Here is a 25,173-nt window from a genome sequence, read left to right on the forward strand (position 1 = left end):
TTCGTCCCCTCCCACCACTGCACCACACAACCAGCCCAGCTCTTCCCCCCCACCCACTGCATCCCAAAACCAGTCCAACCTGTCTCTGCCTCCCTAACCGGTTCTCCCTCTCACCCATCCCTTCCTCCCACCCCAAGCCGCACCCCCAGCTACCTACTAACCTCATCCCACCTCCTTGACCTGTCCGTCTTCCCTGGACTGACCTATCCCCTCCCTACCTCCCCACCTACACTCTCTCCACCTATCTTCTTTACTCTCCATCTTCAGTCCGCCTCCCCCTCTCTCCCTATTTATTCCAGTTCCCTCTCCCCATCCCCCTCTCTGATGAAGGGTCTAGGCCCGAAACGTCAGCTTTTGTGCTCCTGAGATGCTGCTTGGCCTGCTGTGTTCATCCAGCCTCACATTTTATTATCAAGTTATTAGTCCATGATGTTTGTAACCACAAAGATTAAAATCTTTAATGTAAGACCATTAAGCTGCTTATGCATTGCTACCACTCTAAAGGTTCTAGATCTGACAGGCAATCTGAAAACCTACACAAGCAAACGACATAGAGCTCACATGCAAAAAGGTGCAAATTTTCTACTGGTGATCCACACCAGAATTTACATGCTTTAGCTGCATTCTGGTTATATTTGAAACACATTAAGCAAGAGTTGGCACAAATCTCAGTGTCAGCTATAGCATTAGTGAGGCTTTGCATTTCCAGGGTTTCCAGCCAGTTGGTTTGTACAGGATCAGAACTCTGCAGATATATGAGAGAAAGCGAGAACATGTGAGATAGAGTGCAGGCATGTGTAAGAGAGGGAGACTTGGTGTAATTTTCATTACTAAGGCTAATTATGGAGGCAAGTTCAAAAAGTGGAGGGGACTTTTGCTTGGGGATGGTGCAGGCTTCCTCATATGATTACATTCTTTTAAAGCACGTTACATGTACATGTAAGAGAAAACACCAAATTCCAGATAGAAAGTTCTTTTTTCCTCACTGGGAGCTTCTGGGCTCAATACATCATGCCCCTATGAGTGTGAGTTAGCATTGTAAACCATTGCCACTGCACAGAGATGTTATGCACAAGATTGGCTGCCAGGCATCTCCATCACAATCCTCATGTGTGCGCAATGTTAGCCTCTTCACTGCACCTACCCATGTTATATGAGGAGCACAGTACCATCTGCCAAAGGTTACACTTCAAACTGAAAAAGAGTTCAACAATCAGCAGCTGATGCACCACCAGTCATTGGCTTTTCACCACAACAAGGAGAATACATACATCACTTGGTCTCTTACCAAAGGCTTCCAAGGGAGCGTGATACCACTACAAAGGCTAGCTTCATGATGGACAAGTCATACATCTATTAGACACACATTACTTAAAAGCTTTATTGGTTTTCATGATCTCCAGCTCATTCAACATATGTCAGCAGCTTTCAGTTGGAGCCCTCCCACTCATACCCTCCCTCAGACTCCATTTTTCTTGTATGTTGCATAGTGACAATCCCAGTTCTGAGGTTTCACATCTCTATCTGTTTGCCTTCTTTTGACAAATCCGCACAACAAAAGCACAGTCACAATGGAAGTATGGTTCCACATTCTGAGGGAACCCTGACTGGAATTTTCTCTCAGAAAAGCACAGTTCCATCCTTCCATAATAAAACATGAGGCAGAGTGGCAACTGATTGAGATTGTCACTCCTCAAAACAACCAGTCATTGTCTCTTGGCCTATAATGGATCATCATTTCTATTCAGTGGCACAATCACACTACAGCACTAATATGCAAATTCTGCTTGGTTTCCTGAAACCTTCCAGCTGGTAGATACCAATGGTCCTGCAGTAGCAGTACCACCTCATTACACAGATCTCAGCAATATAACCATTTATGAGGTTAAAACCACACCTACAGTAGTGAGAATGAAACAGCCACAGAACTTTCCCCTTCAGCATCAGAGGAGAATGAAACAGGTACACAACCAACAAACTATCACAATTATGCATCTGACGGAGAGATAACCAGAAATGTAGTCACAAGTACCTGGTTACCAGTAAAGATTCCAAAGATATATCATCAGTGCAAGTCATTACTGATCATGGATTTACTTTGCAAATAAACAGAAGCCAGCTCAGATCAATGTGCAATTCACCAATCACTCATGCAGGGAATAAGGAAGAAAACTCTGGTGGTGATGATTGTGAGACGGTGCTGAGGGACCAAGTTGTCAGCCAAGAGCAACCAAGAATAACATGAATCTCTCCTGACTGGTATATGATCATTGTGGCAGTATGAATTGTCAAATTTCCAAAACACTGTGTCAAAGTTTGAATTATTAATCTGTTAACTCTGTTTATATGTGTCTGTTTAGTTCTAAATTTGACAACATGCACTTATGTGCCATGTTATTTGTTTGTGATTTATTTTCTTTAGAAGAAGTCGGATATGCTCTTAAGCAGAAAATATGAGATAAACTTTTAAGGGGCATGCTCTTGATGTCACCACTGGAGCAGGCTCAAGGATCTTAATTGTCTATTCCTGTTCCTAGCTGTCATGTTCCTATGTGTCATTGGCATGTGACTTAGTGGTAAAGGCTCTCAGTTTTTATTTTACTGAGCTCTATCCATTTGCAGCATGGTCCATGAGGGAAGCTGGAATAATCCCATTTGCTTAGCTTGAGCCCAGACTTGCAACTGCCTGCGATTGTAATGTACAGTTGTAACCACCAGGAGCTGTGGTAAAAGTTCATTGTGTTGTCTTATCTCATATTTATACTGTGGAAGCTACAATAACTGTCACAATGTGATAATTGCAGATCATCAGCTCCCAAAGCCTTACAATCATGGCAGTGTGGGGAAACTTAAGGAAACACGGGTGACAAAAGGGCTGGATACAGGAGAGGCACCAGAGCCTATAATTCCTCTCCCTGGTCCTGATCAGAGCTGTTGCCCCTGTGTTAGTCATTGCCTAATAACCTTCATTTTTGTTCATTCCAACCTTCTCCTCTTCACATGCTCAATTCTCCTCAAAAGCCTGTTGGATCTCTAATTTTTTTCCACTTCTGGAATAAGGCCTTTGGCCTGAAATATTCATTCCATGTCCCTCCGTGAATGGTCATCAAACTGCTGAGAATTTCTGAAATTTAATTTTAGATTTCTAACTTCCCAATATTTTACTTTTGTAATTTTCATTGGGTTGTGTAAGGCAGCTGCTTGGTGTTTGGGTGGATGGTATTTGTCCTGTGAATAGGGAATTATTGATGCTCTCAAGCAGACCGGTGTATGAAGGATTAATAGTTTGAACATTTCTTTCAGTGAGTTGAGAATGAGAAAGAAAGAAAATAAATGCCACCATTTATACAACACATTTCATGAGCTTCAGTGAGTGGTATTGGGAACTCTGTAGATGCTGTCACTTTTCCATGACAGACAATCTTGCTGAGGCAATGCTGTTGGATGAATCTTCTCTATTCACTTTGCGTGTAATGCTGATCTGTACCTTTCAATATAACAAAGTGTGTAGCTGGATGAACACAGCAGGCCAAGCAGCATCTCAGGAGTACAAAAGCTGACGTTTCGGGCCTAGACCCTTCATCCGAAACGTCAGCTTTTGTGCTCCTGAGATGCTGCTTGGCCTGCTGTGTTCATCCACCTTCACACTTTGTTATCTTGGATTCTCCAGCATCTGCAGTTCTCATTATCTCTGTACCTTTCAATGTTCGCTGAAGTATCTTTATCATCTTCTCTCTTAAATATAGCCTCCCAGCATTCAGCATTCATATCCAGGTGAGCAACTGCTTGCAGAGGATTGCACCCTAATGCTGAATCTCAAGGGCAATTCCAACCAACCAAACTAAAACTACACCTAGAGAGATGCAAGTATGATTATACACTGCTAGAAAGTATGAACTCCTCTGAGGAGTTGTCCTCACGTCTCAATGACGTTTGTTCTGTGTTCTGATGAAGATAAAGTTTTGACAATCACTATGTTTTCTCTTCAAGTTCAACCTTTGGTGAAATAAAGTCAGGAGATATCTCAGAAACTTTTTTGAAACTGTGAACTTCCAATTTCTCCATCTCTGACAAAAGAGGTCACAGTTGTACTAATTATCTCCTTGGCTTGCAACGTGCACCTGGGAATTCGAAAATTTGTTGTGGGCTTCTTCCAGTCAGGCTGTCTTTGTGCAAGGGGGTGAAGGAATAAATCTGTGCATGAAGTAAAGTAGAAAATTTACTTGAGGGTTGCACTGTATTTAGTGAAGGTTACTGACCCAGCTATACCACATTGTAAATGGATTAGGGTCATGCCAAAATGTGAGAAGAAATGCAAAGAAAATGTTGGATAGTGCTGCTGTAATTGAAGTGTGTGTGAGTAGCAACACAGTAGTACACACTTTGCAGGTTCAAGTGTATAAATCATCCTGCCATGTAATGGCATGGCTCTGAAAGTGTTAATGTTGAAACTGCATTAGCTCCACTCAGTTTTCTGATGTCATACATTGTCTTTGAGGGGAAACAGGGAATTTACATGAGTCTTTGCAGGGAGCAGATGTACTTTGTACAACTCCTGATAGTCCTAGTAATTTTCCCTGATTGATAATGTAGTTATATTGTTGGTACCATGCAATGAACCATCCTATTAACTAAACATCTCTTCTGTAAAGACTCATTAGATGGATCTTAAGGTATGGTACAGCCAAAAGAGGATTGGTGGCAGGGATGTATTTTAAACACTCCTTACTCTTACACACACTCCTTATCACACACAATGCAAGTGAATCAGTGAATTGTATTTTTGTTTTCTCATGGTTGTGGATATCACTGGCTGTGTCAGCATTTATTTTCCATCTGAATTGCCTTGTAGAATGTGGTTGAAAGCTAGAAGCTTGAACCATTGAGGTCCTTAAGGTGTATCAACACCATAGTGCTGTTAGAAGGTTTTGACTCAGTAACAGTGAAGTAACAATGATGAAGTTTCGAGTCAGGATGGTGAGTCACTGGAGGGGAGCTTACAAGAGAAGGATTGCACGTATCTGCTGTCCTTATTCTTGTAGTTGGTGAAGGTTATAGATTTGGAAGTTGCAGTTGGAGGAACCTTGGTAAGTTTACTGCAGAGCATCTCATAGATAGTACTGCTGCCCCTGTGTACTGGTTGGTGGAAGGAGTGACTGTTTTGTGCATGTGGTGCCAATGAAGCGGCCACTTTGTCCTGGATGGTGCCAAGCTTCTTGCGTGTTATTGGACCTGCACCCGTCCAGGCAAGTGGGGAGTATTCCATCACACTCCTAACGTGTGTTTGTAGATGGCGTACAGGAATTGGTGAGTCAGGAGGTGAATTACTCACTGCAGAAAGTGGTTATAAACCACCAGTTAAATGAGTCCAAAGCAGATTTCCTGATGGTTACTTCCTAGTCCAACTGCAATGATGCTTCCTTGTGACAGCGGAATTTACCTTCTATTCTGAGGAAAACATATCCCTTCTATTCCTGAATGCAGCAGCAGTAATTCAAAGGCACCATTGAATCAAATGCTGCCCTTGAATTTCATTGTGAAGTCATCCTAATCACTTCCTGACTTCTCCATGTTCCACTTCTACACTGGTTTAGACTTCATACCATGCTTATGGGCATGTTTCAGACCTGCTACATAACTTAAAACTATCAAACATGAAATGTAATGATTACATCATAACTGAAGAATTATGATATTATTGTTAGGCTATTAATCGACAGACCCAGCTAATTTTCTGGGCATCTGGGTTTGAATCCCAAAGATGGTGGAATTTGAATTCAAGAAAAAACATCTGGAAGTAAGAGACTAATGATAACCATGAAACCATTGTTGATTGTCAAGAAAACCTTTCTGGTTCACTAATGGCATTTAAGGAAGGGAATCTTCCTTCCTTATCTTTCTAGCCTACATGTGACGCCAGACCCACAGCAATGTGGTTGACTCTTAACTGTCTTCTGGGCAATTAGGGACGGGTAATAAATTCTAGCGCAGCTAGTGACACCTATATCCAAGGAATGCATTAAAAGAAAATTGACCATTTAATTGTCAGATTTGACTGAGGCAGTTTGTCTTCCAAAGCAACATTTGCCCTCTTGATTGGGGATTATGGGAAATGGAAAGTAAGGTGGGCGGCAGGGTTTAATTGCGTGAGAAGCCAAAAGTCAGGTTCCTGAGTGAGAGATGAAAGTTAGTAATTACGTTTTCAGACCTTTATAAATGGTTTGAGCTTCCTGAAGGCTGATGTGGGAAAGCCCCTGCTGGATGTTCGCATGCCATATGTGTTCTTTGAAAGACCAGTTTGTCAGAATTACATTTCCCTTCCCACATAAAATTTCATGACCAAACAATACATGCCTTCTGACCTGCAGCTGCATACAAGAAATATGCAGCAGCGAGGTGTAAATGAGGTAGTTAGCTGCTGTTTTGTCCTCTTTGGAGAAGCAAAAGGGAGGAAATGGTTGAGTGGTACTATAGTTGGACTGTGAATCCAGAGACCCAGATAATGGTCTAGGGACCAGGTTCAAATCCCACCATGGCCAATGGTGGAATTTGAGTTCAATTAAAAGTCTGGAATTATGAGCCTAATGGTGACCTTGAATCCATTTTCAATTGCCAGGAAAAATCAATCTAGTTCACTGAAGGAAAGGGCAATCCTTACCTGGTCTGGACTACACGCGACTCCAGGCCTGCAGCAATGTGATTGTCTCTTAACTGCCCTCTAGAATGGGCAATAAATGCTGGCCTATGCTGTAATGTCGTCATCTTGTGAATGAATACAAAAGGAAGTGAAGTTGCACGGGAAATGGAGGATAACCAAGGAGGGATGTTTAATGGATGCTGGCCAAGGGTGGAAGTCTGTCTGAAGGAGGCTTACCAGGAAAGGGTAGAAGTATCAGCGTGTTTTGCTGCGGGCATCCACACACCAAGAGCCCAGATTTTGTGCCCATCTTTTCAATTTAGCCCTTTGAGATAATAATGACAGCACCAGCTTCCAGCCCTGCCTGCCACAGGGTTTGCTGTGCCCCCTCGATCATGCAGATCTACTGAGTCACCAGACTTGAAACATTAAATCTGCTTCTTTCCCAGGGTGGCTGTCAGACCTGCTGAGTTTCTGTTTTTGTTAGAGTAGGTAGGCACTTGATGAGCAGGAAGGACATAATTCACTGAAGGGCCTCTTTCTGTAACGCCATACTCGAAGATCCTAACTTTGAAATTGCGTGAGAAAAGCCATCTCCCCTCCCACAGAGTGAAAGTGGCCACCTCCAAACTTGTACTCCAGAATTGAAGGCTTTACCTTCAGAGTCTATGGATTTCCAAACTCACCACAAAACAACAAAATATTCTGTAGAGCTATGGCTCATGCACAAAAGAAATTTGGCTTTTTCATGATTTTGTTTTCTTACTTGGAAAGCATGACGGGCAGCTGGGAATTGCTTAGTGTTAAAATCCCTGCTGCTACATGCTGAAAAGAGGAAGGAAGTGCTTTCCTCAGGTTATAAAATACACATAGTTGGTTAGTGCTTATCTCTCACCAACACCTACCATCAAGCCTGCCTGATCTCAGATAAGAGGATCGGAAATATTGAGGAAAAATAATTGACCTTTGCTTGTTTGTTCGAAGAGGAACTGGATATTTTAGAATTTAACCCTTTAATTGCCCTTCCTGAAATCCATACTTTCAGAGTCTTACTCTGTAAGTCAATTGGAGCTACTGATCTTAAGTGGGGCACCATTTACTTTATTTCTTCGAACATTTGTGCTTCTGTTGTGACATTTCATGTAGAACTTTGGTTTTTATGTCAACGCCCTCTATCTGCGTCAAGTAAAGGCCCCAACTCCGTACAGTGGCAGGAGCAGTCATCTGACAGTGAATTTTGCTGAATTGGCCAAATACTGGCTAAAGATTTTGAAGCTGGTGAAGTCCACATTGATACCATTGGGCTGCAGAGTTCACAAGCTGAATATGAGTTGCTGTTCCTGCAACCTTCGGGTGGCATCATTGTTGCACTGTAGAAGGCCCATGATGGACATCATGCCCGCAGGCCCGACCAGTCCCCCTCCACCGACACCCTCATCTGCCTAGCTGAACTCGTCCTCACCCTCAACAACTTCTCTTTTGATTCCTCCCGCTTCCTACAGACTAAGGGGGTGGCCATGGGCACCCTCATGGGCCCCAGCTATGCCTGCCTCTTTGTAGGTTACGTGGAACAGTCCCTCTTTCGCACCTACACAGGCCCCAAACCCCACCTCTTCCTCCGGTACATTGATGACTGTATCGGCGCCGCCTCTTGCTCCCCAGAGGAGCTCGAACAGTTCATCCACTTCACCAACACCTTCCACCCCAACCTTCAGTTCACCTGGGCCATCTCCAGCACATCCCTCACCTTCCTGGACCTCTCAGTTTCCATCTCAGGCAACCAGCTTGTAACTGATGTCCATTTCAAGCCCACCGACTCCCACAGCTACCTAGAATACACCTCCTGCCACCCACCCTCCTGCAAAAATTCCATCCCCTATTCCCAATTCCTCCGCCTCTGCCGCATCTGCACCCACGATGAGGCATTCCACTCCCACACATCCCAGATGTCCAAGTTCTTCAAGGACCGCAACTTTCCCCCCACAGTGGTCGAGAACGCCCTTGACCGCGTTTCCCGCACTTCCCGCAACACATCCCTCACACCCCGCCCCTGCCACAACCGCCCAAAGAGGATCCCCCTCGTTCTCACACACCACCCCACCAACCTCCGGGTACAACGCATCATCCTCCGACACTTCCGCCATCTACAATCCGACCCCACCACCCAAGACATTTTTCCATCCCCACCTTTGTCTGCTTTCCGGAGAGACCACTCTCTCCGTGACTCCCTTGTTCGCTCCACACTGCCCTCCAACCCCACCACACCCGGCACCTTCCCCTGCAACCACAGGAAATGCTACACTTGCCCCCACACCTCCTCCCTCACCCCTATTCCAGGCCCCAAGATGACTTTCCACATTAAGCAGAGGTTCACCTGCACATCTGCCAATGTGGTATACTGCATCCTCTGTACTCGGTGTGGCTTCCTCAACATTGGGGTAACCAAGCGGAGGCTTGGGGACCGCTTTGCAGAACACCTCTGCTCGGTTCGCAATAAACAACTGCACTTCCCAGTCACAAACCATTTCCACTCCCCCTCCCATTCTTTAGATGACATATCCATCATAGGCCTCCTGCACTGCCACAATGATGCCACCCGAAGGTTGCAGGAACAGCAACTCATATTCAGCTTGGGAACCCTGCAGACCAATGGTATCAATGTGGACTTCACCAGCTTCAAAATCTCCCCTTCCCCCACCGCATCACAAAACCAGCCCAGTTCATCCCATCCCCCCACTGCACCACACAACCAGCCCAGCTCTTCCCCTCCACCCACTGCATCCCAAAATCAGTCCAACCTGTCTCTGCCTCCCTAACCTGTTCTTCCTCTCACCAATCCCTTCCTCCCACCCCAAGCTGCACCTCCATCTCCTACCTACTAACCTCATCCCACCTCCTTGACCTGTCCGTCTTCCCTGGACTGACCTATCCCTTCCCTACCTCCCCACCTATACTCTCCTCTCCACCTATCTTCTTTTCTCTCCATCTTCGGTCTGCCTCCCCCTCTCTCCCTATTTATTCCAGAACCCTCACTCCCATCCCCCTCTCCGATGAAGGGCCTAGGCCCGAAACATCAGCTTTTGTGCTCCTGAGATGCTGCTGGGCCTGCTGTGTTCATCCAGCCTCACATTTTATTATCATGGATTCTCCAGCATCTGCAGTTCCCATTATCACTGAGACTATCACCTGGTGCTGTGTGACTTCTGACTGAAAGCAAAGTAAACAAGGCACAAATAAACAAGGCTATGAGGGGAGGGGTGTGAGGGGAGAGAATGTATGAAAAATGGAGAACCAACGTAATGCAGACAGTTTAAGGAATTCAGTACTGGGACCTCGAGTCTGGAAAGTGCCTCAATGGAAAAATTAAGTGCTGTACTTTAAACTTCCAAGTAATTCCATTCTCCGTGTTTATTGCAGATTTTTACCATCTGCAATATTTTGCTTTTATTTAATTCTCTGATTCGGAGGGGAATCTACAGGGCACATTTTAAAGAGATCTCCAATTTAAAAATTCAAAAGTTTGAGTTTTTGGCCTTCCCTTCTGCAGATAGCAATGGAGGCTGGCCATTAAATACACTGGCAACTGAATTAGCCAGATGTTTGATCTACAGATGGGAGTCAAGGGTCATAGGTGATTGGCAGGAAATTAGAGTTAAGCTTGCAAATAGCCAGCATTTCATTGAATTGTGGACCAGGCTCAATGGCTTGAGTGCCAACTCCTGCTTCTATCTCTTATGTTCTTCAGTTGAGAAGTGAAAATTCCTGGAATAGCGAGCTTGTACAAAAGACAGATTCTGCAAAACATTCTCAGGGTTAGAGTGACTTTCTGAATTTGTTTTGATCAGCTAAGAAAGACAGGGGAAGAAGTTCAAGATTTCCCTGACAATATGACAAGTCCCCATCCCCTCAGAAATTGGCTTGGGTTTTTATTTGTTTTTGCCATTGCTAGGAGATGACTTTTTGGGGCTATGTTGGGGAGTGTACATGCTGTGTCATAACTGTATGGGACAGATTGAAAAGATGACAGGATTCTTTTTCTCTTTGTCATTGTTTGTAAACTTGTGAGTTACTTAGTGTCTGTTGCAACTTCGAATGGTTATTTAAAGGTTTAACAAAGACTCAGAACAGCAAGTTCTCTACTCTCAGCACAGCTGCTACATGACCTCATGTAAGCTTTTAGTATCAGTTATAGGCTGACCTGGTAAATCCTAAGGATAAAACTCCTGAAACAGCAAAATTTCTTGTTAAAATTTGCATGCAGAGTTTAATGTGCTTGATGACATTTTGACAACGAGTCAGAATTGATAGACATTGCATGATTCTTGCATTTAAACATCTAAACTAGAGCTCCAGATCACTGCCAGATTCATCTCCTCTAACAATGGTGGCAGTTTCAAGAGACTTTTACTCTCCACCTAACCTATGTTGTATTTCCTGCTTTTGTCAGAGTAAGGCTTAATTCTGGACTGCTTTTCTAACCCTCTTGCTTCTCCCCAAGTGCTGCTTACTAACCATCAGTTTTCATGTTTCAGCTACTGACTAAATGTTTGTGTCTTCTTAAAGCAGTGTTGTTTTTAATGTGGTAAGCTCACTTTTCTTCAGATTTGCTTTTCCTCAGGAATGAATGGATTCTCTTCACCGCTGTTACCTTGAGGTATTTCAGAATAATGTTGAGACTTTATAAAGTTCTAGTTAGGCCCCATTTAGAATACTGTGTCCAATTTTGGGCCCCACACCTCAGGAAGGACATACTGGCGCTGGAGTGTGTCCAGCGGAGATTCACACGGATGATCCCTGGAATGGTAGGTTTAACATATGATGAACGGCTGAGGATCCTGGGATTGTATTCATTAGAGTTTAGAAGGTTGAGGGGAGATCTAATTGAAACTCACAAGATAATGCATGGCTTAGAAAGGGTGGATGCTGGGAAGTTGGCTTCCGTTAGGCAGGGAGACTAGGACCCGTGGGCACAGCCTTAGAATTAGAGGGGGCCAATTTAAAACAGAAATAAGGAGACATTTCTTCAGCCAGAGAGTGGTGGGCCAGTGGAATTCATTGCCACGGAGAGCAGTGGAGGCCGGGACGTTAGATGTCTTCAAGATAAATTGATAATAAATTCTTGACCTCACAAGGAATCAAGGGCTACGGGGAGAGTGCATGGAAGTGGAGTTGAAATGCCCATCAGCCATGATTAAATGGCAGAGTGGGCTCGATGGGCCAAATGGCCTTACTTCCACTCCTATGTCTTATGGTCTTACGGTCTTATGTTATTGTTGATCAAGGTTTCAACTGGGCTTTGTATTTCCAAACATTCAGCACCTTGTGTCTTGGACACAGATCTGTTACCTTTTCCAGGCTGAGTTTAAGGGCCAGTCTAAGCATCAGTGGTAGAGGATAGACCACCAATGGGTCGTAACAAGAAGAGGCACTTGCAGTGCATCACAAAATGGCAGTTTATTGAATGATACCATTAGGTACAATTTACACTGATTAGTAGACACAATTACTTAAGATGATGAGGAGCCAGAGATGACATGTCTGCGTCCATCAGGTCTTTATGCTAGACTCTCTGATTCTCTACCCAAAGGCTGTGTGACACTAGCAAGGTAGAATTTTACCATTAATCCATTCAGAACCATTATCTTATAATAATAACAGCCGGCACCAAAAGAACAGCTATCAGTAATCAGCTCTGCTGTGCATCCTGACCCATGAAGAACACAAAACTACTTACCAGTTTGGACCTGATTTCACCTTGTAAGTAAATCACACAATTCCATGCCCAACTCACTATTAAACATGTACTTGGGACCTGATGATGACATTGGATCCTAATCTACATAATTAAAGAAGCCTTCTGATGGCATCAAATGGGCATCCCTTGCCTCCTGCACTAGGTTACATTTTAAGACAGCAGAGGGTCTACATTTGTGTGTAGGTTAGTCACTCTGTATTAATTGCTCATTTATCTAGTATCTGAGTAGAATAAAAAAAACACCTTAATCTTCTCTAGTAACTAAACAGCTGACTTCAGTCAATTGTTCAAGCTTAATACTGTTGGGTATATTTTCAATTTGCTTCTGGACATAAGTCAAGCATTGTGGATTTTCAGCTCTTTAGACAGTCATGATTTTCATGAGTATTAACTTCAACATAACTTATAACGTGTAGTTTCTATGGCAAGCAACTGATACATAATACCTGTTCAATGCCTGGATGGTAAGTTGAAAAACTATCCCATAGGTTTCCAAAGGAAATGGATGGGAAGGGAAGAATTGCAAAATTGAAAGGATAAAAAGTTAATTGTGTTGATCACCTGATGCCAGGCGAAGGGGCATTTAGAAGTTGGAAATCAACTTGGAAGGGGAGGCTGAAAAGGAATGGTTATTGTGATCAATGCCCAAAACCACCGTATCAGGTATGACAAGGAATATGTTCTGCTGAGGGTGGGCTAAGAGAAAAAGAAGGTGTTTGAGATTGATAATCTCCAGATTGTTAGGCAACATAAGACTTTGTGACAGGCGAATAGTGCAGACGACAGCGAATATCTGGTGGAAAGATGGTGGTAGATACAGTTTTATGGAAGACAAATCACTATTGAGATAGGGAGGTGTTGGGCAGCTGAAGTGGACTACACTTTAGCATTCATAGTGAGGTTTTATGTTTGTTCAGTAATGGGATGAGAGTGTCACTGGCTAGTCCAGCACTTATTGCTCCTTCCTAATTACCCAGAGGACAGTTAAGAGTTAACTACATTACTGTGGGCCTGGAGCACCATGTAGGCTAGACCGGTCATGGATGGCAGTTTCCGATCCTAAAGGGTGTTAGTGAACCAGATGGGTTTTTCCAACAGTCAACAAAAAACTCACGGTCATCATTAGACTCTTAATTCCAGATTTTCAAATTCCACTATTTGCTGTGGCGGAACTCAAACCTAGGTCCTCAAAACATTGCCTGGATTAACAGTCCAATGATAATACTACTAGGCTGTTGCCTCCCCTATCAGGAGCAATGTAATTGGACCTTAAATATTCTTTGGTTGCAAATAATAGTAAACTAAGCACTTGGAAATGTAAGTTATGACAGCAAAGATAGTTATACTAAATGACAGAAAGATAACATTAATAATTAGAGAACAGAAATGGTTACATGAAGTAACATTTGTTCATGAAAGATAAAAATATCTTAATTCGCAAGTTCAGCAAAATACAGTGTTCGGAATAAAATAGCAGTATTAAGAAAAGAAATGCAATAAAAATGACTACAGAACATAAGAAGCTTGAGGCATAAATATTACAGGCTGTAGAGATGAGAGGAGAAGAAGGAGGGTTGGTGGAGTAGCTGTACTATCAGAAATATATAACAGAAGGAGCAAGAAAGGAAAAAGGGAACAGAGAAAGTAACAGTAAACATGTGGGTTGAGATAGAGGAGAGAAAGAGGTTGCTTACTTTATTAAGGATGTAGAAACAGACTAAACCTGTAAAGGAAATGAAAGGAAAAATGTATAGGCGAATATATCAAATATTTTGCCACACGTTAGGAGCAATCACATTAGGTTTTTGTTGGGTTGCAGTCAGAATTTACTAAAGTGCTTCCAAGGGTGAGATACATTATCAGCAAGGTTAGGTGATAATTCAGACAGATATATACAGTACAAAAAGCAAAGTAATAGATAAGAAAAGGGCAACTATGAGGAAAGTTAAAGGAGATAAAAGCTATAAACTTCACAAAATATTGACAGACAACAGTGTACGGATGGTTAGAGTTCAGAAGAATTATATTCCACTAAAAAGTAGGTTCAACTACCCAAAGGAGAGTCACCATGAGAAGATAAAGAACCAATATAAATTTGAATCTAAGAATAAGGGCATATGCACTGTACATAAATAATGTGAAAAGTTGTCAAAGGGAATATGATGGACCGAGGAAAGAAGTTAAACAAACAATCATGAAATAAAGAGGAAATGGAAACGAAAATACCAAAAGATATTTTCAAAAGGCAGATAAATAGTAAACAGAGAATTAGGTCAGGAATAGGGCCATTCAGGGATGGGCAAGATCACCTCACATGAGATGAAAGTGCATTAGCACGGGTGTTGAATAGATACTTTTCACTAGTTTTTATTGATGAGGCTTCTAAAGAGGAACTAACAAAAGGAGAAGTTAGATATTGCAAAGTTTAAAATAGAAACAAGTGAGATACTAACTAATATAACCAAACTTAAGGAGGCCATTTCTTGATGAATTATGTCCATTGCTACTCAAAGAAAGTAAACTGGGCATAGCAGAAACACTGAGATAACAAAATGTGGAGCTAAATGAACACAGCAGGCCAAGCAGCATCTTAGGAGCACAAAAACTGACATTTCGGGCCTCGACCTTTCATCAGAAAAGACCTTGATGAAGGGTCTAGGCCCGAAACGTCAGCTTTTGTGCTCCTAAGATGCTGCTTGGCCTGCTGTGTTCATCCAGCTCCACATTTTGTTATCTTGGATTCTCCAGCATCTGCAGTTCCCATTATCTCTGATAGCAGAAACACTATCCAGATGTAAAAATTGAGAGAGATGAAAAGCGTCAGAAGCCTGGTAAACACAGACCATATCTGTTCAAGAAGATAAGCAGAAATAATCCAGGGAACCATAGACTAGTAAACATTCATAGTGGAATAGAATCTGGAACCTTTATTAAAAATATCAGTTAAAAGCATAGCTAGAGGTGAAGAATTGTATTTAAAAAGTCAACCAATTCAGATCAATGTCAGTTTCTGTTCTCCAGATTCTATGGAAAAGAAACATACAAGTCTGCTAATTATTTTACTTTTGTTGTTTATATTTAGAGTCACCCCTTAAGGAACAAACAAAATTAGTAATTTAGCACAGGAGAAATGAATCCACTTCCAATGACACTATAGCACATTATAGTACATTAAAGTTTGCATTTCGGCAGCAGTGCACAGTTCCCAGGTACAGACTCGTAAAAGTTATTACCAACTGTTGTGAAACAGACCTGGTGGGCATTTCCAAACAAACATGATTACTGCTCATTTCCAAGCAACTTAAATTGATCTATGCTATGCAGGTACCTCTTTATTGCATTATTTAGCCAGATGCCAAGCAGAGTAGTGAAAATGATCTATTTAAAGAACCATTGTTTTTGACTAACATATGTTTTTGTGCCTGGTATTAATGAGGTTCTAAGAGTCTCCACTTAGGGTAAATCACCATCCAACCCTATTAATAAGCTTAAGACCCTAAAGTTGCCATAGTCCAAGAGGATCATGGGATTGTTCACTATTTTGATGGAGTAATCTCTGGTGGTTTTACCTGAGGGTCAGAACAGCTCAGGTATGGGGTGAAATTGAAAAGATGGCACCTTCATGGTCAGTGTGGCTGATGTCATTTTGTGTGGCTAACCAGTGGGTGCCCCACTGCTTGAGTGACAGGGCGCTTCAATAAATAAATCAGGGTTTAGGACTCTGAAAGCCATTTTTGGTTTGAAATTGTTGACTATTACAACCTTTCATGTGCTAACCATGGGCAATCGATGCCAAAAAAAAATTAGTTTGAGCCATTACTGCCACTGGGTCCCCATTAATTCTTTAGGGAAGGCACTGCTGATTTCCCATCTAAGCTTTGCTGAAGATCTGTAGAAACCCTGGACTAAAGAGATAAATTATATTTATACTAATTTACCAGGGTTTTCACATGGTTACAGTGAATCATTAAGAATTCCAGCATAAATCCCCAAACAATCAACCCCTTAGCCCTTATGGAAATTCACCCCATTGTGTTTTCTTGACTGATGTTGAACAAAGCAGTGGTTGATGCATTCAGGAGAAGGGCTGGCCAATCCAATTCCATCCTTTGTTGATTGGGCCACATATATATATTTTACAAGTCAGTTGGAACCGGGCCACTTTAGATAGTTCAACCTCCCAATTTTGTAAAGCTTTCATCTCCTATGAAAACAATTTAGATAAAAATATCAAAACAGTAAAGCATTCCTTCTAAAAATAAAGGTATCTGGCTGTTGTACGTTCTTACCTTTAGACTCATTGAGTTAAAAGAAAAGGAGACATGTCAGCCCACCTAGGTGTGAGGGGCAAGGTTTAAAGGTGATACATGAGGCAAGTTTTTGCACAGAGGGTGGTGGGTGCCTGGAACTTGCTGCCAGGGGAAGTAAAGGAAGCAGATACGATAGTGATTTTTAAAAAGTGTCTTGACAAATGCATGAATAGGATAGAAATAGAGGGGTACGATCCCCGCAAGGGTAGGGGGTTTTAGCTGTGACGGGCAGCATGTTGGTGCAGGCTTAGAGGGCTGAAGAGCCTATTCCTGTGCTGTAATTTTAAGACCATAAGACATAGGTTTGGTAATAAGACCATTTGGCCCATCGAGTCCACTCTGCCATTTAATCATGGCTGATGAGCATTGCAACTCCACGTCCCTGCACTCTCCTCATAGCCTTTAATTCCTTGTGAGATCAAGAATTTATCAATCTCTGCCTTGAAGATATTTAACGTCCCGGCCTCCACTGCACTCCATGGCAATGAATTCCACAGGCCCACCACCCTCTGGCTGAAGAAATGTCTCCCCATTTCCATTTAAAATTTACCCCCTCTAATTCTAAGGCTGTGCCCACGGGTCCTAGTCTCCCCGCCTAACGGAAACAACTTCCCAGCGTCCACCCTTTCTAAGCCATACATTATCTTGTATATTTCTATTAGATCTCCCCTTAACCTTCTAAATACAATCCCAGGACCCTCAGCCGTTCATCGTATGTTAGGCCTACCATTCCAGGGATCATCTCTGTGAATCTCCGCTGGATACGCTCCAGTGCCACAATGTCCTTCCCGAGGTGTGGCCCCCAAAATTGGACACAGTCTTTTTTCTTTCTCCTTTGTTCTATGTTCCATGTTCCATGATGCCTCCCTGCAGATAATTCCAATTAGTCTCACTTTCCTGCTCTGTTCCCATAACCTTTTGAGTTTACTGCTCTCATGCTCATTTTATTTCTTCTAAAGCACCATTCTCTTGGGCAGCAGGTTCCAGGTCAATTGCCACTCATGTATAAAAAGATTCTTCCTACATCTGCCATGCAATATTTATCCAAAATCTGAAGTCCTTGTGCCTCAGTCCTTGTACCATTAACTAATAGATTTGACTTTTCATCTGAGTACCCTTTATTACTTCAATGTCTGTAAAAGACTTTTGGATTTCCTTTTAACAACGTTGTCAATCCTTACCTCTCATGAATGAGGTAGAAGAGCCAATATGAAAAAGTTTAAACATTTTTAAAATTCTTTCACCTTTAAAAGTCTTCAATAATAATTCAAATCTGAGGGTCTGGGAGATCATACTTATTAAAATTTGAATTTCAGTACGAAAGAGGATTTCTAGCAGTAATTAAAAATTATCATGCCATTAAAAATTAATTTATATTTAGATAAACTGACCTTTAGTCTGGTACCAGTCACACAAGTATGATAAATTTACATGTTCCCATACAATTAAATGCTAAATGTCTCGACAGGGTTCAGACACAACTATGTTTCTGGATTTCGCTTTAGCTATGAAATTTGCTGTTCTATTTAATTTTTAAAATAATGAGCACTGCTTCCTTAAAATGAGTGCGCAGGAAGGAAAAGAAAAGTAGCTCAGAAATTTTGTAAGGTTTGGAGAATGAGAAGTGAAAACTTTTAGTGCTGTCACTTGGATATCGTATATTACATGTGAGAATATATTTTCTATTTTCATTGCAATTTCTTCACTCAAATGTTATGCAAAAGCTTAACCACTAATGAGTTGAGGTAATTGCATTAAGGAAATGAAGGTGATGCAGAATGAGTTAAATTTCTGTCATTCTTGTGTAATGTTTAATAAATCTTCCTCAAAATAGCCAAATAAATGTAATATAAAGTTTTGAGATAAAGTTGTCTTGCCTGGCTGAGAACTGTCTCTCATAAAGCTCATTCAATATAAGTTCAATTTTAATTTTAGCATTTTTTTGTTATTTTAGGGCTGTAAATTATAACTTTTGGTTTTAACTGAGTATCATTGCCCTTATCTTTATTTGTTTTTGTATCACAAAGCCCTTCTGAATTCTTTGGGAAGGTGATGGCCTCGTGGTATTATCACTAGTACTTGTCATTCCAGAGACTTAGTAAATGTGCTGGGGACCTGTTTCAGATCCCACCGTGGCAGTTGGCAACATTTAAATTTTTGGGTGGCATGGTGGCTCGGTGGTTAGCACTGCTGTCTCACAGCACTACGGGCCAAGGTTCAATTCCACCCTCAGGGATTTGCACAATCTCCCTGTGTCTCCGTGGGTTTCCTCTGGGTGCTCCGGTTTCCTGCCACAGGCCAAAAATGGGCAGGCTAGGTGGATTGGCTGTGCTAAATTGCCCATAGTGTTCAGGGATGTGTAGATTAGGTGGGTTGTAGGGGGATGGGTCTCTGAGGATTAGCGTGGACTTTTTGGGCCAAAGGGCCTGTTTCCATACTGTACGGGATTCTAGGATGTGAGCATGTATTTTTTTTTCTTTTGCTTTAACCTAATCAAGTATGTTGCATATGGTGAACAATCCCCAGAGTGACACTTTCCAGGCTGACTAAAAAAATCATGAATTTGGCATTGAATTAGAGTTTTTAAACAGTAGAGATTCTGTTATGTTGCAAGGAAATTATAGAGGGATGCAAACCTGCAAAGGTGTGATAATGGCAGATTTATTTTCCAACAATAAACTGAGATTGCAGGGGAAGAAGGTTCAGAAGCCTGATCAGGAGAATTTTCTTGATTCTGTCTGCTGTCCCTATGAGGAAGAATGCATTACTGGATCTAATTGTGGATGGTGACATGTGTTGAGTGGATCAAGTAACAGTAAGGAAACATTTAAGGAATAGTGATCATAATATCGTAATGTGAAATGAAAATCAGTAAAACGTGTGCATGACAGGTGCTTGCCTGTCTTGCCTTGGAGCTCAAAATGCAGCTTCAGTTTGACTGCTGTGTTCATTTCCAAGTATTACCATGTTAACCAGCTTTTATATGTGGGAAGGATCAGAAAGAAGAGTCCAGACCCGAAACGTCAGCCTTCCTGCTCCTCTGATGCTGCTTGGCCTGCTGGGTTCATCCAGCTCTATACCTTGTTATCTTGGAACAATAGGCTGTCTTTAAAGAGGAGATGGTCCCACATATAGTAGCAATGTGTTCCCACTTTCCCTGACTGACAGTCAAAGAAAGGCACTGGATGACCACAAAGTTAGGTAGAATGATGAAGCAGCAAATAAGGACATAAGTCAAATGTCAGGTTGATAGGGACAGTGGAAAAAGTAACTGAAAGGCAAGGAGAGTGTATGTGAAGAGATCCATTGTGGAAGATGCTGTATTCAAACAGATCTCCAGTGACCTCAAGTTACAGTGTGAAAGCCTAAATATAGTCTATGCAGTGATTAAATTTAGGAATGCTCAAGGGGCCAGATAAGTCTGAGGGTTGTGTAGTTGGAGAAGAATGCAGAGATATTTAGGGCGCAGACCACGAAGTGAACTGAAAATAAGAAAAAATATTTTAAAATTGAGGTGTTGCTTAACGAGGAACTAATATAGGTCAGCAAGCCGTGGGTTGATTGGTAAATGGGGCTTGGATTGAGTTTGAACATAAGTAGCAGATTTTTGGACATTAAGCTTACAGGGGCCAGTACACGAAAGTTCCGAGTGTGTTAGATTAAGAACAAAAACAAAGTTGCTGGAAAAGCTCAGCAGATCTGGCAGCATCTGTGGAGGAGAAACTAGAGTTAACGTTTCGGGTCCAGTGACCCTTCATCAGACGGGACAAAGTCATAATCCCATTGAAAGGAGGAAGCAGCTCAATGTGTTTAGGTTTCTGCTCCCATTTCTTCAACTAGGAAGATTGTTTAAGGGGAGGTTAGTTACATACATGAGGAAGAAAGATATAGAATGTTTTCAAACAAAAAACAAAAGTTCCTAAAGAAACTCTGCAGCATCTGTGAAGAGAGAAATCTTTGTGACGCAGCATCACTGAACTTGAATTATTAACTTCACTTTCTCTCCACAGATACAGTCAGACCTGCAAAGTTCCTCCCTTAATTTCTGTTTTTCTTTCAGATTTCCAGCATCCACAGTTCTTTGTTTTATTAGATTGAATTGTTTATTGATTGGGTTAGGTGAAATTGGGAGGAGATTTGTGTAACACAAACCAGTATGAAGCAGTCAGGCTGAATGGTCTATTTGTCTGCTACGTGCCCTGCAATTATTAATATTATAGTTGGCAGGACTAATTTTCTCATTGTTCCTAAAAATGACTTAATTGTCATTTGTATAGCAATCCTTGGGGCAATCATGATATACTTCACAACCAAAGAACTGTGTTTAAAATAAAGCCACTCTTGCTATGTGGGCAGAGTTAAACATTGAGTAAATCAGATGATTGGGCAAACATCAGCCCATAAATCCTTGGACTGACTCATCATGGTTTGTGGAAAGATGCGTCTTCTCTAGACTTCCCTTTCTCCCCAACTAACAAGGAGTATGTCAGGGACACCCCCATAACTCTCCTGTAAAAAAGGGTGGAAATTTTAACTGAAGAGTTTTGGTCAGGTAACAATGGTTGGAGGCAGGACATGGGGAAATGTGAAATTAAAATAGAAAACGCTGTAGATACTCAATGACTTTGATGTGTCTGGGCATGTAAATTGGAAAATGCAGATTCATCATTGAGAAATTGAAACACTTATGCCGAGGAAAGGAAGAGCAGGGAATTTATATCCATTCCCATTGCAAAACACCTCCTATTTGGAGGAGATAATGGGAACTGCAGATGCTGGAGAATCCGAGATAACAAAATGTGAGGCTGGATGAACACAGCAGGCCAAGCAACATCTTAGGAGCACAAAAGCTGACGTTTCAGGCCTAGACCCTTCATCAGAAAAGGGGGATGGGGAGATGGTTCCGAAATAAATAGGGAGAGAGGGGGAGGCGGATCAAAGATGGATAGAGGAGAAGATAGGTGGAGAGGAGAGTATAGGTGGGGAGGTAGGGAGGCGATAGGTCAGTCCGTGGAGGATGGACAGGTAAAGGGGGCGGGATGAGGTTAGTAGGTAGGAAATGGGGGTGTGGCTTGATGAGAGGAAGAACAGGTTAGGGAGGCGGGGATGAGCTGGGATGTTTTTGGGATGCAGTGGGGGAAGGGGAGATTTTGAAGCTTGTGAAATCCACGTTGATACCATTGGGCTGCAGGGTTCCCAAGCAGAATATGTGTTGCTGTTCCTGCAACCTAAGGGCGGCATCATTGTGGTACTGCAGGAGGCCCAGGATGGACATGTCGTCTAAGGAATGGGCGGGGGAGTTGAAATGGCTCGCGACTGGGAGGCACAGTTCTGATCAGTGGCAAGATTAAGATCTATTGAAATCTCATTTTGCTGTTCCCCGCTGTTTACATTCTGGGAGTTTCCAGTGCATTTGTGCAAAGTATTTTCGGTATTTAGTTCCGTAAAAAAAATCCAGTGGGTACATAACTTGGTATTTTTTAAAAAAAAACAAATGTGGTTTATTTGTTTAGCTGTGTTTAATTTTTCAACTTATTAAGTTGTCTATTGTTAGTGATGTGGGCAGCCGTTCATTTCATAAGAAATTATGCTCAACACCTATTAATGTGTGTAATATTTCTCGCTACCATATTAAAAGATATAGTAACAAATAAAGAATGAATGTTTGCACACTAATATGTCACAACATAACTGTAATCAACTGATGTTTATATTAATAATACAGATGTAAGTTAAATGATTAATTTATCCTTTACGACTGGATGCAGTGGAGGCAGATGCGGTGACATAGTGGTAATGTCGTAGGACTATTAAGCCAGGATACTAAAATAATTTTCCAGGGGTATCATTCAGATTCTATCAGTGATATTTGAATTCAATGAATAATTGGAATTAAGAGCTACTCTAATAGAAACTATACAGCTACAGTCATATGGTTCATTGATACCTTTTTGGAAAGGAGATTCATCATCCTTGATTAAAGTTATGTTGTGACATACTAGTGTGCAGATATTCATCATTGTTGTCTGGTCTAATTGTGACATCAGACATCAGCAATATGGTTTAAGTTTTAACTGCGTCCGGCCCTCTTAACTATTACGTTCATAATGGCAATTATGAATCACAGGCTTTCATCTATAATCCTCTGGTACTATAGCAATAGAGTATAAAAATGATTCTCGAATACAGAATCAGGCACTCACCCCGCCCTTATTATCTATGTTGTTTGTCTAATCTTGATTCTGTGCAAGTTGACGCCTGGTTTCTTTTGGAGTAAGAGTTTTGCTATCAAGTTGTAAAACATAAATATATTTTATGTGTAAGAAATCCATGATTATGCATTGTTGAAAGTGGATACATTCTTGCGTCAAGTATATACTCTTAAAAAAAATCGGTATACTTATATATTTTCTGCTTAATTGAATATATCCTTCCTTATTTTTGTGTTCTTGTCTGATCTATATTTGGCTTATTCAAATGATTGAACTTCAAAACACTTGACTTCCACTACAATCTTCCAAAACCTAACCCCACTTCTTTAACCTTCTTTAACGTTATGCTCCTCCTTGGTCGACAGTGACTCCGACATTGATCCTGTACCCCCTATTCCTCCCCACTCCACTATGTTGAAATGTCTTCAGAGGTCTTGGTTTTCTGAAACTCCCTGTCCAAATGTACCACCACATGCCTTTACATTTCTCTGACCACACTTCTGGACATGTACCTTAACACTTCTGTGGTACTTGGTCTCCTCTGTTGCTATTATTGATGTGGGTCCAAAGACCTCAACATTCTCATTATATCATATCTTTAACATTTCTTTGCTGAACAAACTCAGAGGAGAGCTGCTATATTGCTATTATTTTTAAAGAAGTTGGCACAAGAATAAAACATTGAAAACTTGCTTCAGATAATACTTATCTTACTTCAGTCAGAATGTTGTAGGTTAAGCCTTATGCAAGACTTGTGCATGTAATCTGGATTAATATTTAATGTGCAGCACTGACAGAACTGCTTTGCTGGAGTTGCCAGTTCTGCCTGTTTACGATCAAGTTCAGGTGGATATTGAAGATGTTATTGCACCTAATGTCCTGATCAACAATCTTCCTTTAAACACTTCATCAAGCCTAAATTATCCATTTATTTCTCTCATTGCTGTTGGTGGGACCGTGTGCATGAATTGATCATTGCATTTAAACCCACAATTCTAGCAGCAAATTCTTTCTTCCAAACATATGAACAAGGAATAAGTGATAGGCCACTCAGCCTTTCTAACCTGCTCAGCCATTCAATAAGGTAGCGATCACAATTCTGTTATGTTTACTTTAGTGATGGAAAGGGATAGGTGTATACCACTGGGCAAGCCTTATAGCTGGGGGAAAGGCAATTACGATGAGATTAGGCAAGATTTAGGGAGCATAGGATGGGGAAGGAAACTGCAGGGGATGGGCACATTAGAAATGTGGAGCTTATTCAAGGAAAAGCTCCTGTGTGTCCTAGATAAGTGTGTACCTGTCAGGCAGGGAGGAAGCTGTAGAGTGCGGGAGCCGTGGTTTACGAAGGAGGTGGAATCTCTGGTCAAGAGGAAGAAGAAGGCTTATGTTAGGATGAGATGTGAAGGCTCAGTTAGGGCACTTGAGGGCTACGAGATAGCCAGGAAAGACCTAAAGAGAGAGGTCAGAAGAGCCAGGAGGAGATATGAGAAGTTGTTGGCGGATAGGATCAGGGTAAACCCTAAGGCTTTCTGTAGGTATTTAAGGAATAAAAGAATGACGAAAGTAAGATTAGGTCCCGTCAAGGATAATAGTGGTAAGTTGTGTGTGGAGTCAGATGTGATAGGGAAAGCGCTAAATGAATATTTTTCAACAGTATTCACTCTAGAAAATGACAATGTTGTTGAGGAGAATACTGAGATACAGGCTACCAGACTAGGTGGGATTGAGGTTCACAAGGAAGAGGTATTAGAAATCCTTCAGAGGGTGAAGATAGATGTCTCCTGGGCCAGATGGGATTTATCCTCGGATCCTCTGGGAAGCCAGGGAGGAGATTGCCGAGCCTTTGGCATTGATCTTTAACTCGTCATTGTCTACAGGAATAGTGCCAGATGACTGGAGGATAGCAAATGTGGTCCCTCTGATAAAGAAGGAGAGTAGAGACAATCCTGGTAATTATAGACCAGTGAGCCTTACCTCAGTTGTTGGTAAAGTGTTGGAAAAGGTTATAAGGGGTAGGATTTATAATCATCTAGAAAAGAATAAATTGATTAGGGATAGTCAGCACGGTTTTGTGAAGGGAAGGTCGTGCCTCACAAACCTTACTGAGTTCTTTGAGAACGTGACCAAACAGGTAGATGAGAGTAAACCGGTTGATGTGGTATATATGGATTTCAGCAAGGCATTCGATAAGGTTCCCCACAATAGGCTATTGTACAAAATGCAGAGGAATGGAATTGTAGGAGATATAGCAGTTTG

At 41.7% G+C, this 25,173-nt stretch overlaps 1 protein-coding gene across 1 annotated transcript in view; it reads right to left on the bottom strand.

Annotated features, from left to right (window-relative positions):
• Window positions 1-18,183, bottom strand: part of dpep1 (dipeptidase 1) — a 66,833-nt gene extending 48,650 nt beyond the window's left edge. Inside the window, exon 1 of the mRNA XM_048546858.2 lies at window positions 18,094-18,183. The gene's annotated coding sequence lies outside the window, so the exon portion shown is untranslated. The remainder of the gene's footprint in view (window positions 1-18,093) is intronic.
• Window positions 18,184-25,173: the final 6,990 nt, after the last annotated feature.

Source organism: Stegostoma tigrinum, chromosome 16, assembly GCF_030684315.1.
Source record: "Stegostoma tigrinum isolate sSteTig4 chromosome 16, sSteTig4.hap1, whole genome shotgun sequence".
Classification (NCBI taxonomy): Eukaryota; Metazoa; Chordata; class Chondrichthyes; order Orectolobiformes; family Stegostomatidae; genus Stegostoma; species Stegostoma tigrinum.